This window comes from Chrysoperla carnea, chromosome 2, assembly GCF_905475395.1.
Source record: "Chrysoperla carnea chromosome 2, inChrCarn1.1, whole genome shotgun sequence".
Taxonomy (NCBI): domain Eukaryota; kingdom Metazoa; phylum Arthropoda; class Insecta; order Neuroptera; family Chrysopidae; genus Chrysoperla; species Chrysoperla carnea.
The window spans coordinates 98892201-98906162 of NC_058338.1; the positions used below are offsets into that span (position 1 = coordinate 98892201).

General features: G+C 29.1%; 1 protein-coding gene and 4 non-coding genes across 5 annotated transcripts in view; 1 reads left to right on the forward strand and 4 right to left on the reverse strand.

Moving 5' to 3' along the window:
- Window positions 1–13962, forward strand: part of LOC123292471 (phosphatidylinositol 4-phosphate 3-kinase C2 domain-containing subunit beta-like) — a 351668-nt gene that overhangs the window by 154321 nt on the left and 183385 nt on the right. The window lies entirely within an intron of this gene.
- On the reverse strand, window positions 5180–5261 carry Trnal-aag. Its single transcript has one exon. It is a non-coding gene; the product is annotated as a tRNA-Leu (tRNA).
- Trnal-aag lies at window positions 5407–5488 on the reverse strand. Its single transcript has one exon. It is a non-coding gene; the product is annotated as a tRNA-Leu (tRNA).
- Window positions 7796–7867, reverse strand: Trnap-ugg. Its single transcript has one exon. It is a non-coding gene; the product is annotated as a tRNA-Pro (tRNA).
- Window positions 9676–9747, reverse strand: Trnap-ugg. The gene has a single exon. It is a non-coding gene; the product is annotated as a tRNA-Pro (tRNA).

A 13962-nucleotide genomic window follows, 5' to 3' on the forward strand; every position in this document is an offset into this window, starting at 1 on the left:
ATAATATGTTCTCATAATATTAATTTAATAACTTTAGATTTTTTCACCACTTTTCTACGAAATTTGTTGTTGATTTTTAGTCCGGAGTACAAGGTAGCCATGAGTTATGGAAGCGGAATACCGCACGGGTCGAGCTAGTACATATCATTCTTCATTAGTTTTAAATAGTCCGCCGTATAAGTTTATTTACAGAAATTTAACAGTGATTAAAAAGTGATCTAATAATATGAGTAAGGTATATATTATTGAAGTTTGGTGTTATTTTGCAATTTATGATACAAAATGATATTGTCAAAAACATTCGCATCTTTTTTGCGAATGCGAATGTGAATGTTAAAATACGCGAATATTCGTTCCATCACTAGTGTGTACGTACGTCCGTAGACATTTTTTCGGCGTCGAAATCGCGCGAACAAGAATTGATATCGATTTCGTTGTTATGTCGATCGAAGAGATATAATATGATCCAAAAATAATTTTATAATATTCGACCGAATCGAAACGATTCGGTCGAGTTATAATTTTTTTTAACTATTTACTATACTGGAAAGTTATTCGTGTGGACCTCAAGGGTCACACTAGACCCTATTTTTGTTACGCTTTCAAGCAAAAACTACTCAATGAATTTTAATGAAATTTTACAATAAGATAGCTTGTACATCAGAATAGCACATGAGCTTATATAAAACTTATAAATATAATTTATAACGATATATAAAACAAAAATAAAATAAAAATAAAAATAAAAAATTTTTATTTTCTTGACACTCCACTATGAACGTCATTTTAAAACATAAAAGGCGCCATTTATAAACGTCATTGTAAAGCATTAAAAAATTTCATTAAAAAAGGTGAACGAGATACAATATATAACTATTTTACATTTAAATAAATTGAAAACTGCACATATACTTTTAACTGTGAGAAACATTCACTATTCATATTTCGAGTGTTATGGAAATGGTATCAGTGCAAGGAAAATGAACGCGGTAATCTTTATGGTACCATGCTTGTTGAAATTTTTTAATAAATTTAAGTTTTTTTTTTTAGTAAAATTGGCTTCAGCAAATTTGCTATACAGCCATTATCCAAATAAAATATACAATTATATTAAAATAAATAATAAATAGATAAACAACAAAATTAACATTCAGAAGAAAAAAAAAGTGTATTTTAGAAATTACAAAATAAATTGTTTTCTGGTTTAAATTTAAATTAAATAACTCACTTATATGAAATTTATCAAACACTTTCAGTCTTGTATTGGCATAAATGGCGTAATAGGTCCCCGCGAATGGAACACTTGCTGGACCCAAAAAAACCGTCCGTGATCAACATCCCAAGTTTGCTGTAAATTGAAATATTTTTTAAAATATTACAATTGCGTCCAATATATATTTAGCTAATAATAGTAATAATATATAAAATATAAATATTTTTATTTTTTATTTAGTTAATTAACTAAAATTTATTCAACTCAATGATTATTTAATTAATTTTTTGAGGCTATAAAATGCTTATAACAAATGAATGCGCACGCATATAATACGCTTCTTATAAGAGCATTATACATATTATTTAATATAATTATATTATTATTCAAGAATATATTGTAATAATTATAAATTACTAGCTGTAAACTACCCGCTTTGCTGGGCAACATTCCCACTTTCACCCCTCCCCCCATATTCCATATTCTTTTCTAGGTTACTATCTATCACCTAACTAAATTTCATCAAAATCCGTTCAGCCGTTTAGGCATGATAGAGCAAAACTCCCAACAAAAACCATAAAAAAGTCACTAACTCAATTCAGTTTTCTGCCTACTTCCTACCCCCTAAGTACGATGACGTGATCATTTTGATCTTATATCCGTTTTTAGGTAACCATCTATTACCTTACTAAATTTCATCAAAATCTGTTCAGCCGTTTAGACGTGAAAGAGCAAAAGTCCCAACAAAAACCACTAAAAATCACTAATTCAATTTAGTTATCTGCCTACTGCCTACCCCCTAAGAACGATGGCGTGATTATTTATAGCCTATGACCATTTCTAGGTTATCATCTATCACCATACCAAATTTCATCAAAATCCGTTCAGCCGTTTAGGCGTGAAAGATTAACAGACAGACAGACAGACAGACAGAGTTACTTTCGCATTTATAATATTAGTATGGATTATGTTTGTAAGGGATGTTCCGACTAGTCGGATTCTTTCGCAGTCGGCGAATAGTCGGCAAAAAGGGCCGACTATCCGGCTCCTTACTTTGTAGTAATTTTTCAATAAAAAATATATAGGATTAATTACATTTAAAAAAACCTAGATTGTTAATTAACATTTTTATTGTAGAACAGTCTTACATATTGGGTTAGATGTCGGTATTTAATATAGTTGTTCATACTCGTATTATGTGCTGTTTTTCCCTACCCAGCACGATAAATTATTATTTGTCACTGATTATACTTGACTTTACGAGAATCATTCTCCAACTGGTCAAAAGAAATCCATATATGAGATTTTCGAATAGTTTTGGCTTGATAAAAATAAAAATTGTAATTGAGCTCTATCATTTTAAGGATTTTGAGGCGCTACAGAAAAAGCAACACCATTAACTTAAATTTTTGAGAAATTATTCTTAAACATATGTTTAAAAGTCACAATTAAGTTTTTAAAAATGATGCAAGTTATTCAGAGGAAAATTTTGCAAGTTATTCAGAGAATAAGTTACCGTATATTAACATTAAGTACCTAGATGACCGAGCTTTACTCGGTATTTTTTGTGTTAAAAAGGCACAAATTCTATCCTAATATAATAATTTAACACTAATATAAGAATCGTTTGAAATGTCTCCACACAAATACCAATTTGAATGACCCGGTAATGTACTTCATTTCGTCGCCAATAGATGTCAGGAAGAGTCACATTTTGCAGTCAATATTTCAGTTTTTTTTAAATAAAACCCAGCCAGATCGATTTTCCCCCCAAAAAACCCCTGCATAGTAATTTTCAACGGACAATGCGAAATAATCAAAACACAATTACAACTTGCTGGCGATAAGCTGTCTACGGATATAGCTGACTAATCGGCCCTTTTACAACCGACTAATCGGCTAGTCTGCCAAAATCATAGTCGGCACATCACTTATTTGTATACATTGATGTTTATATCAATTTTAGATTATCAGCGGTCGCGTACGAATTTTGGTTTTACAATCCCAGATTTAGAGTCCCACTGTCGATTCACATTCCAACTTAGTCTAGTATGTCGGTACTTATAATTCCTATAATACAGTAGAGTCTCGATAATCAGGATCGATAATCTAGAGATGTTCCGATTGCTAGATTTGTTCCGGTTATTGGGATTGTATGGACAAATTCATTCTAAATAAAATAAAGCATTGAAATGTATGTATTTAAGCAAGACTGTATACACAGCATTAAGTACGTGTTATTGTGATGATATCAAAACTATACAAAATATGGTGTTGAAAATTTGTAGGCAGCTTCAATTAGTGGCTTTGTGAAACGTTCTAGAAAAACTATAAAAATTCTAGAAAATACTTTCGAACATTTTCGAAAACCAAAACAAATAGCGATTGAAAGGCCACCATAATTGTGCCGGTTTTTAAACTTTTCTAATATATAAAAAAAAATAGTAGAAGCATGACATTCAACACCTTTTAAACAGGGTATTTAAATAATTACCAGAGTCAATTGTTTGTTTTTAGTTGTTTTTATACAAATTTTGTATAAAAACCAAACGCGGTTGAAGTGTGCATTTTGTCACAAGAAAAAATATCATCTCTTGGAGTCTTATCTATTCTAAAAATATTATCCTTTTTGAAAAATTCGCTATTTAAGCTGATCAAGAATATGAATATGAAATTTCACTCTGCTTATTTCTTCCCAAAATAAAATTTGAAAAATTATGCCTCCAAATTTTTTTGCACTTTTCTTACTCACATAAGCCGTATCTATAGAAGCATTATAACCATTGACTCCCATGCTAGCGATCTAGAATTATTTAGTCTAGCACATCTATGGATTTGATATATATCATATGATATTTAAGATTTAAGATATAATTAAATATAAATTTGATGTTATATTTTATTATTATTATCTATATATATATAGGAGACTTTCTATAGATATAGATAGTCACTCATCACGATATCTCTGGAACTATAAGACCTAGAGACTTGAAATTTGGCAGGAATATTTCTTTTGCCAAGTAGAGGTCAGCTAAGAACGGATTTTACGACATTTCACCCACAAGGGGGGTTGCGGGGGTGTTCCTGAATAAAAACTTCATATTTTTCAATTATGGCTTTTAATAGTTCAAAACTTGCTCAGAATGTTTTAAATTACATTTAGAAATTTTTTTAACCTTCGGACGGTAGAAAGGTGTAGCGAGAAAGTGGGAAGGAAATATCGAATATTTACAAATATACCTAAGTGGGGTATCAAATAAAAGAGCATGACGTGTACATTACAAAACTGTTATCCAACGCAAGGAAATGTGGAGGGAGGGGTGCAAGTGGGGATGTTGCCCAGCAAAGCGGGTAGTTCCCAGCTAGTTTTATATAAAATATAAATAGATTGTATGTGTCATATTATTAAAGTTTAGATTTTCATGCTATGAACAAAAATTTATTAATTTGACATGAAAGATTAATTAATAAAAACAAATCACTATTTATTTAATATTTTATTAAGTGTTTAAAAAATCACAGTTTAATTAATCTAACAGCATTTAACTTTTATATAAATAACACATACATTGACTGAAAAAACTTGTGGACATTTGTACTCGGGGCTTCATTCAATTTATGCTTTGTTTGTCTTTTTTACTGGCACAAGAGAGGTGGGTAGTCAAAGTGATTCTAAGGCAATTTTGTTGGAAATCTATCTATTCAGCTTTCATTCTAAGTTTTTTCTGGTAATTGTATAGGAAGCGAATGTTAGAATGGTGGGAGCGCAAGTTAGTACATTAACATATCCTATCTTGTAACAAGATTGAGGTTATCCAGCGTCTCCGCCATATTTACATTAAATTCATAAAATTAACGATAAGACCACAAGACGCGTTAAATGTGTGTTTTAGCAATACATTGTAGACTCTCAATCTAAAATTAGTCATATTTTGCAACGCACTTTATAAGTAAAAATAAAATTGGCAGCGGTGGGATTCGAACCCACGCCTCCGAAGAGACTGGTGCCTTAAACCAGCGCCTTAGACCGCTCGGCCACGCTACCGTTGATATATACAGTTTCTCAATCAAACAAACTGGCCCACCTAAAAATAAATTTTTAAAGTAAAAGTTATTGTATATACACTTTTAAATATAAGACTTTTAAAAATATTAATCAACAGATACGCAATATAAAAACAAAAACTTATTGGCAGCGGTGGGATTCGAACCCACGCCTCCGAAGAGACTGGTGCCTTAAACCAGCGCCTTAGACCGCTCGGCCACGCTACCTCATGACAGATGATCGCAAAAATAGATATCAGTTTTACACAATTTTATCCCGCATAAAATATTCTATTTTTGTTAAATTTTCTATTGAAACAGTTTTTGAAAGTACCCGTATTTTTACGATTTAAAATAAAAAATCTATTCTCTGTTTTTTTCATGTGTAATAATTGATCATAGCTATTACACACACACTAAAATCTAATCTTTTTTGAATATAAAAAAGGTTTTTTTTTTATTTATAAATAATAAATAAGAGTTGTATATCGTATGCCCGCATTTTTGTATCGCATTTGTTACAATAATATTTATTTATTCATTGAAATTAATTAGGTTGATTTGTTTGATTGGGGATATGTTATTCACGCATCTAAGAGCTTTTTTTATTTGATGTATTTACCACACAAGCAAGAATTATTCAGTTATCAAAATGTTCTTGTAACTTCAGTGGCGTAGCGTGCCTTGTCGGGGCCCCGTATAAAAATTTTTTTGGAGGCCCTTATATGGAGGTAAAGATTTTTCACAAATGAAAAAAAATATTGTGAGAAGTAATATTTATTTATCACATAATTTACCCATTTTACAAACAAAAATCGAATTTTAAATATTCACTCTCCTTGCCTTTTTATCGGCAAACTGATTTATTAAATCATTTATGGCTGATGATGATTTTAGTTTTTCTAAAGTTTCTGCCTCTATGGACAATAGTGAGATGTCTGACAGCCGTTCTTGTCCCATCGAAGTTCTTAAGTAATTTTTTATTAGTTTTAATTTTGAAAAACTTTTTTCTGCCGTTGCGGTTGTAACTGGAAGGGTCAAGAATAAAAAGCATGCTGTGATTACCTCGGGAAAACTGGATGCAAGACCATTGAATTTTACTAGCAATAATTCAATGAGTTCTTTAATGGAATAAATTTTTTTAATTTCAGAATTTAAGCATGTTTTTAGAGCCTTTAATTGGTAACAAAGATTAAGTGAGATGTCTTTACTGTATTTAGCAGACAGTTTTCCGGAAGCGTTTAATATCTCTTCGCTTGAAGAAGATAGGAGTTTCTCCGGTTGTAATATTTCGAATATACTACTCAGGTTGCAAAGGCTCTGAAATCTTTCTTTAGTTTGAGAAATTAATATATCTAAACAGCAATAGTATACATTGACTTTGAAATAGGATTCCGGGTCGGAAATTCTCTCATCTTGTGATAACTCATCAAAAAAACGCTTCGTTATCTTTCGCCTACTGTTTTTATAAACAGTTGTTACCCCCCACTTTTTTGCTAAATCTTTGGATTCATTTAGCAAACTATTAAATATTAGATTATTAAATTATTATAATTAAATTAGATTATTAAATTATTATAGAATTTTGTCATTTGTAAAATAAAATAAATTAGAAAGTTTTTATTCTTTTTCCTTACACACTTTGGGGGCCCCCGTGGCCCGGGGGCCCCGTATAATTGATACGGCAAATACGGCGGTAGCTACGCCCCTGTGTAACTTACATGTATTCAATTTCATTTTGTTTAGGATTAATTATCATATTTACAGTGCGGTTTTTTCCTGTGACCGTTTAACTATATGATGAATATAACATATATAATTCGTTTATAAAACTTTCTACTCAACTTAAAATGTTAAACTTTATTTTAATGCTATTCAATGCACGCAAATAATAAGTCAGAAGTCAATGTACACGAAATTACATTAAGATATGGTATATTTTATGTACCATATTATGGTATGTCCATTTAAGAGTAATTTTTCATGCTCAATTTATTTTTTTTGATATATTCTGCTCAAATTAATTGAAATACAACTTAAAGTTTAATACACAAAAATTAAACTTATTTTTTCTTACCATCGTATCTGGAGAAAATCGTTGCGAAAAAATTCCTATTCAAATTTATAATATTGACTACTATACTCTTCCCTTTCTGGTGGGATCGATTTCAGTTTTAAAATACCTGAAAAATATTAGATAAATGTAAATAATATTGGTTCTGTAAAATTGTATAATTATGGTGGAAGCGCTGGGCATACTCATTTTAGATACAAACAGGATATGTTGAAGGAATTTATCGGCGCTTCAATTTGGAAATATAAAAAAAAAAGGTTTTTGATAATCTTTAAACGGACGAGTAGATTTTCATAAAACGTAACATAGAACCGAATAAATAAGTCTTCGAACGATAAAATAATAAAATCATCAAGGAGGGACAGTGCTAAAAAATGGTTTAAAAAACAACAAAGCTAGAATGTCTACTCCACATTCTACTACATAAATATGTATAATATTAGTAGTAAGAGAAAAAATTTGGGCTCAACCGGGATTTGAACCCGGGACCTCTCGCACCCAAAGCGAGAATCATACCCCTAGACCATTGAGCCGATGTATTAACAATCATTAACACAAAATTGCAATAATATAGTTTAAGTACTTTCTCTCAAACTTGTTTTAATTTCATTACTTGTTTATAAGTTTATATACTTTGCATACATATAACACAATTGGTGATACAGTAGAATCTCGATAACTTAAACCGCGGTAACATAAAAACCTCTGTTACTTCAAAAAATACTATGTTCCCTTCCCATCAGAGCCCAAAACCTCTATAACTTAAAATACGCAACCTCTATAACTTAAATAAATAATCTCTGTATAGGCCCTCAGTAACTACATAGAAACATGTACATACCTCTATATTAACCTTTACCTAACATAGACACTAACTTGATAACTTAAAACCTCTATAACTTAAAATATTTTGTGTTTCCCTTGGACTTTAACTTATCGAGATTCTACTGTATTTTAAAGAAAGGAGATTTAAGAATTCTTAAAAACAGCGATTATCTTGTTTTTTGTCTTAAATTAGATTTGATAAGTTACAATGGAACAATTTGTAACGCAACACTGCCTTCGATAATCTTTAAGCCGCGTGAAATTTGCTAACGCGCTAGGCATATGCGTTAAAATTTCGCACATTAAATATTCTTTTTTTTTTTTTGTAACTCATAACCTCTACATAATTTTATATAAATTATTTTTTAATACACTAGCTAATTAAAAATCGTTTTATTACGTGATTATTGAAAATGTTTGATAGTGAAAATATTAGAGCAGAGAAATAATTAAATAATTCAATTAATTTTAACTAATCTCTTCAAGTTTTTTTTAATTTACTGAGTACGATTTATATTAAACTAACAAAAATATAAGAACAGCTCTGAAAATTTCGTAACTTAATATTTTATTGCTTACACCTTTACTCTCGTGATGAGAAAAATTTTCACAATTTCTGAAGGACTTGATAAAGAAAATAGATAAAATTATATGAATAGATAAAATTATATAAAGAAAAAGTTTCAACCACAAATACCATTTAAAAACAAGTGAAAACAAACAATTGACTGAGTTAATTGTTGAAATACCATGCATAGACAGTGTTGATTACTCTGTCAAATTACACATACATGCATGTCACACATATACAATTTACACCTAATTTGCGGCGTCAAGGGGAAATAGTCATGTTTACGAAATGTTTCAAACAAAAGTTATTTAAACTTTTGTTCTATCTCTAACGGTGGACCAAATGGGTTCTACGGATCCATAGGTAAAGACCCAATTAACCTATGTTGCTCATTTACGAACTTGACCTCACTTTTTACGTCCTGAGTACGCTGTAAAAATTTCAGCTTTATATCTTTTTCGTTTTTGACTTATCGTGTTGGCAAACAGACGGACAGACAATCGAAAATGGGCTAATTAGATGATTTAATAAACACCTATACCAAAATTTTTTTCATTGCATTATTATTTTTAAGCGTTACAAACTTGGGACTAAACTTAGTATACCTTGCATATTACATATATGCATGGTATAAAAATTATTTATGTTTTAAATCGAGCGTGTACAAAAATAATAACGCGTGTGATAACGGGTTAATATTCGAAAATTGTGGAAATTTACTTCTAAAACCTTTGCCAAGTACAAACAAAACCTTGATAATTAATAAGTATTATTTCCGTTGTTTCGTAGAAAAGACTGTGCAATGGCTTGCAAATATATATCTTTTTATTTATTAAGATTATTTTTCTTTAATATTCCATTATTTAGTGGAATAAATGCGAAATTAAAGAGAAAAATTTCAATAGTATTTGTGATCCATCATTCTTCTAAAATCATAAAAAAACTGGGCTCAACCGGGATTTGAACCCGGGACCTCTCGCACCCAAAGCGAGAATCATACCCCTAGACCATTGAGCCGATGGTTAATATTAATTGAACTCACAATTCCAATAACTAATTAAGCACTTTCACTCTAAACTTATTGTATGAAAGGAAAGACTATAAAGACATAATTATCTGTTTATGAATTTGTCTTGGATTGTAGTTCTCACTTCTGAGAAATGGATTTTAATGCTTATTTCTTTCTGCAGACTAATTTTACCGGGGTGATCTATAAGTGTTGTGGAGCACAGATTTTATAAATTAAATTTTAAATCGTTATATTTTGCATGAAATTTATTGAAATCGACTAGAAATTTTTTTTGGACGGAGTCTATCAACAGTACCGAATTTGTACAATTTTATGAAATTATTTGAAAAATAATCAAAAAAAGGCATTAGAATACTACAAATATACAAAATCAACTACAATGAAATCAAAAAAGAAAATTTTACATAAGAATTAATAAATAAAAAAAATCAACAACCTATTGTTTATATAAATTTTTAATAATTAAAACATTAATAGCTTTGTACAATAATTTTATCTGACACAATTTTATATTAAAAAATATAAAACACGGAAAAGTTTTAACAATTATATAGAAGAAGCATGGCGTTCGTTCTCTTCAATTGTTGTTTACAATTTTCTCTATACGATGCGATCTACGATTTACATGCGCACTACGATGCCGGTTCCGAAATCGGTCGATTCAAAACGAACATACACATAATAATATATCCGAACATACAAACATGAAATCCGAATGGTGATTGTAATAAATGAATGCGGTACCGGCATTCCACAATAACATTGTATGTGTGGGGATTGTTTAGATACCGGTGACTTTGTATATGAAACATTCACTAGGAAGCCGTCGTCGTGAATGCAACAGGTTGTTTTAATTTTGTGTGTGAATACATTGACTTGACTCTACTCATTGATAATTATTTAACAACAAGAAGAGAAAAAAAAACCTAAACAAATTACTAACCCTCTGTCCTCATAACCTTTTGTAACTTTTACGATTATATACACACTTACAAAAAAAACGAACCACCCTTAGAAAGTGCATTTTACTTGAGTGTGAAGTGAAGTGAATTTTTTTGCAACTTGTGTGCTACAAGTTTTTGAACATATGTTTCAAACTTCTACCTAAAACCACGTGCTGTTGTGTGAGCCAGTGTGAACGGTGAAATTAATATATCTTTTTTCTATAACATTCTCCGTGCGTTGCGAACTCAGTGAGTATATAGTGTGGGTTTTTTTTGTTATTGTTGAATGGTTCGAATGTTTCGCGCACCCATATGGAAAGTTTTTTGGATGGGATTTAATTAAAATTGTGACCTTAATTTGTGTTTTTATTTTTGTGTGAAAATTTTTGGTTTTGTGTTTTGTGAGGTTTTGGGTTTATTTTTATTTTTTTGGGTAATATAATTTTTTTCCCTGGATCGTCAATATGGAAACATTTACGGTTGATAAATCGTTTTATGATATTGGAGCGAGCGATTTAAAGGAATTATGGGATTCTGATTTAGTTGATCCGGTAAGTTTATTTTTGGGAAATTTGTTTTTATGGGAAACCACATGTTACGATCTCATTTCGATATGGGGAAATTTTACAATTGAACTTTGTGTTTTTGATAAATTATGTATTTATTCAGTTTTTTTATTTTAAGAGTGAATGTCAAGGTTTTTCAGATTTAAAGTCAAAGATAATTTAATTTTAAATGAAAAACTTTTATAACTGAAGCCGGCGCCAGAATGTATTCTTCATTTCTTCTAAAATAATAAGCGACGCGACGACCATAAAAGGCCATTTTTATATTTCATTTTTAAATAACTTTTTTGATAATTTTTAGCAAGAGTTTTTGAATAGTCATAGTAAAGTTAATATTAGGCGATAGCCTTAAAAAACTGTTTATTAAATTTGATTAAAAAATTTTTGGCCAGAAATTAAATTTTTTACGGACTCAATGCATTAATTCGTATTGGATCACTAAAAACATAAAAGTTTAATAAAAAACAAGAAAATTTGTCTTATTAAAATTTTTTTTGACATTTTATATTTAATAATTTTGCTGAATGATTTCGATTTCGTAAAATTACGGTGATTTTAACTTTATGCAATTGCGACTTTTGCGGCGTTAACTTCCAACCATTTGCTAAAATTCATTTCATTAAGGTAATTCCTCAAAAACTGACTGTATGATACATACTTGAGACTTCTTTTTTCGATTAATATCTTAGTTTTGGTAATATTGATGCCTAAAGATTTAGAGAAAATCATTTTTTTAAAATAAATAAAACTCATATGCCATTCATTTCATCGCTTTAAATGTATTTTATGGAAAAACGAGTTTCGCTTTAAAAAATTTTCTTTTTTGGAAATTATTTGTGATGCTTTTAACAAATGAATATTAATTTTACAAATTAATCTTAAGAAACTTAATTAGCCTTTTAACCGCTCAACGCAAAGAAAAAAAGAAAACTTGTTTTCCTAAGAAAACAAGATATTTTGTAATGCCCTTAAGTAACAATTTTTGTCTGTAGTTTTTTGACTCCAAAAATAATTTTTTTAAATTTTTTACCAAATTTATACACAGAAATATTTTTATCTAAAATAATTTTTGCTGAATTGAAGCACATTTTTTTTTCTCTTTTTATTTTTAATCTTCGAATTGTATTTTATGTCGATGAGACATAGTATATTTAGTTGGGTTTGGGTTTGTAAAAAGAATTTAGTTGGGTTTTCGTCAATCCATATTTTATAAAATATAAAAATTATTGGATTTATGCGAAAATGTCCTTTTTGTTTAATTTTTATTTTTTTAGTATAATACGTTAATAATATACCTACTTAAAGAAACAATTTTTATCAAATATTATTTTAAACAGCTTTTGAGCGTTTTACTTGCAAATTTCCAATAAACAAAAACATCATTTAAAATTGAGCGATAATTTCATTTTTTTTATTAAAGTTTATTTTTGAAAATAATCTGATTTATTAACCATTTTATTAATATAAATAAAATTATATAAAAAAAATTACAAATTATTATTATTATTTTTTTTTTTGTAATTATCGGGATAATTTTTAAATAAAGAAAAATTAATAGAAGCCATAATTTAACGACAACAAAAAAAAAAAAAATGCCGCCAAACCTTATAAGTTAAAAAAAGTCGTTTAATTAAAATTTCTCGAAAAAAATGTATCCAGAAATTTATGAAAGTTTTTAAGAAATAATAAGAATTTCAAATGATTTTGAATAATTTTTATTTTTATTAAACAAGCCAATCAAGTTTACAACGCACGTTTTAATATTTAAATCTGTGTATACTCATACAAAAAAAAAAAACATTATTTTTCACCAGAGTGTGTGGTTTACGAACAGGTTTTTAATCATTTAGTGTTTGATAAAGTAGAAAGACATGCGGAGTGAAAAATATGTGTTTTTAAACTCATTAATCCAAGTCAATCAACGAAAAAAATTTATACGAAAAAAATATATCCATAAAATTATTTTATAAAGTGTTTATAAAAATTTAATTTTTTATTAACACTTCAGAGAATAAGGATTGACAAAACAAATGTATAATTCTTTAATTTTTTTAAATACAATTTGTAGATTTGACAGAAATCCGTCCTGGTGTACAAAGTTTTTGTAATTTTATATCGTTGTTAAATGTAAAAACGCGTCAAAAAATACGGTTTGTTAACTAAAATATTTTGATATAACTTTTATAGCTGTTGTTGGGAAGGAATATCATGTGTGTTGAAATTTTTCCTAACATTTCTATATTTTGGCAAAACTACAATCATTTTACTATTTAATACGATCTATTTCAAATAAGTGAAATTTACAAAATTAAAAACACCCCCGACAACTTTTTCGGGTACGAAATCCTTAGCTCGCACTTGAAACATATCTAAGAACACTCTCGTTTAAATAACCTTTTTTCTTAAAGCCTTTACAGACTTAAACGATTTTGAATATCATTGTCAAGTTTTAAGTTTTTTGGGTACAGAACGCTCAACTCGAACTATAGCTAAGAACTCTCTCCATTAAATCTCTCTTAAAACTCTCCCCTTAATCGGTTCATCCATTTCGACGCTACGACGCCACAGACATAACATTCTTTTTTTTTTTGCTCGGGAGTTAAAAATATTTTTAATTAATAATAAAGATTATCTTGATTTCATTTAAATTGTACCAAATTTCCTAAATGGTACCAATACAAAGTTGCTGAAA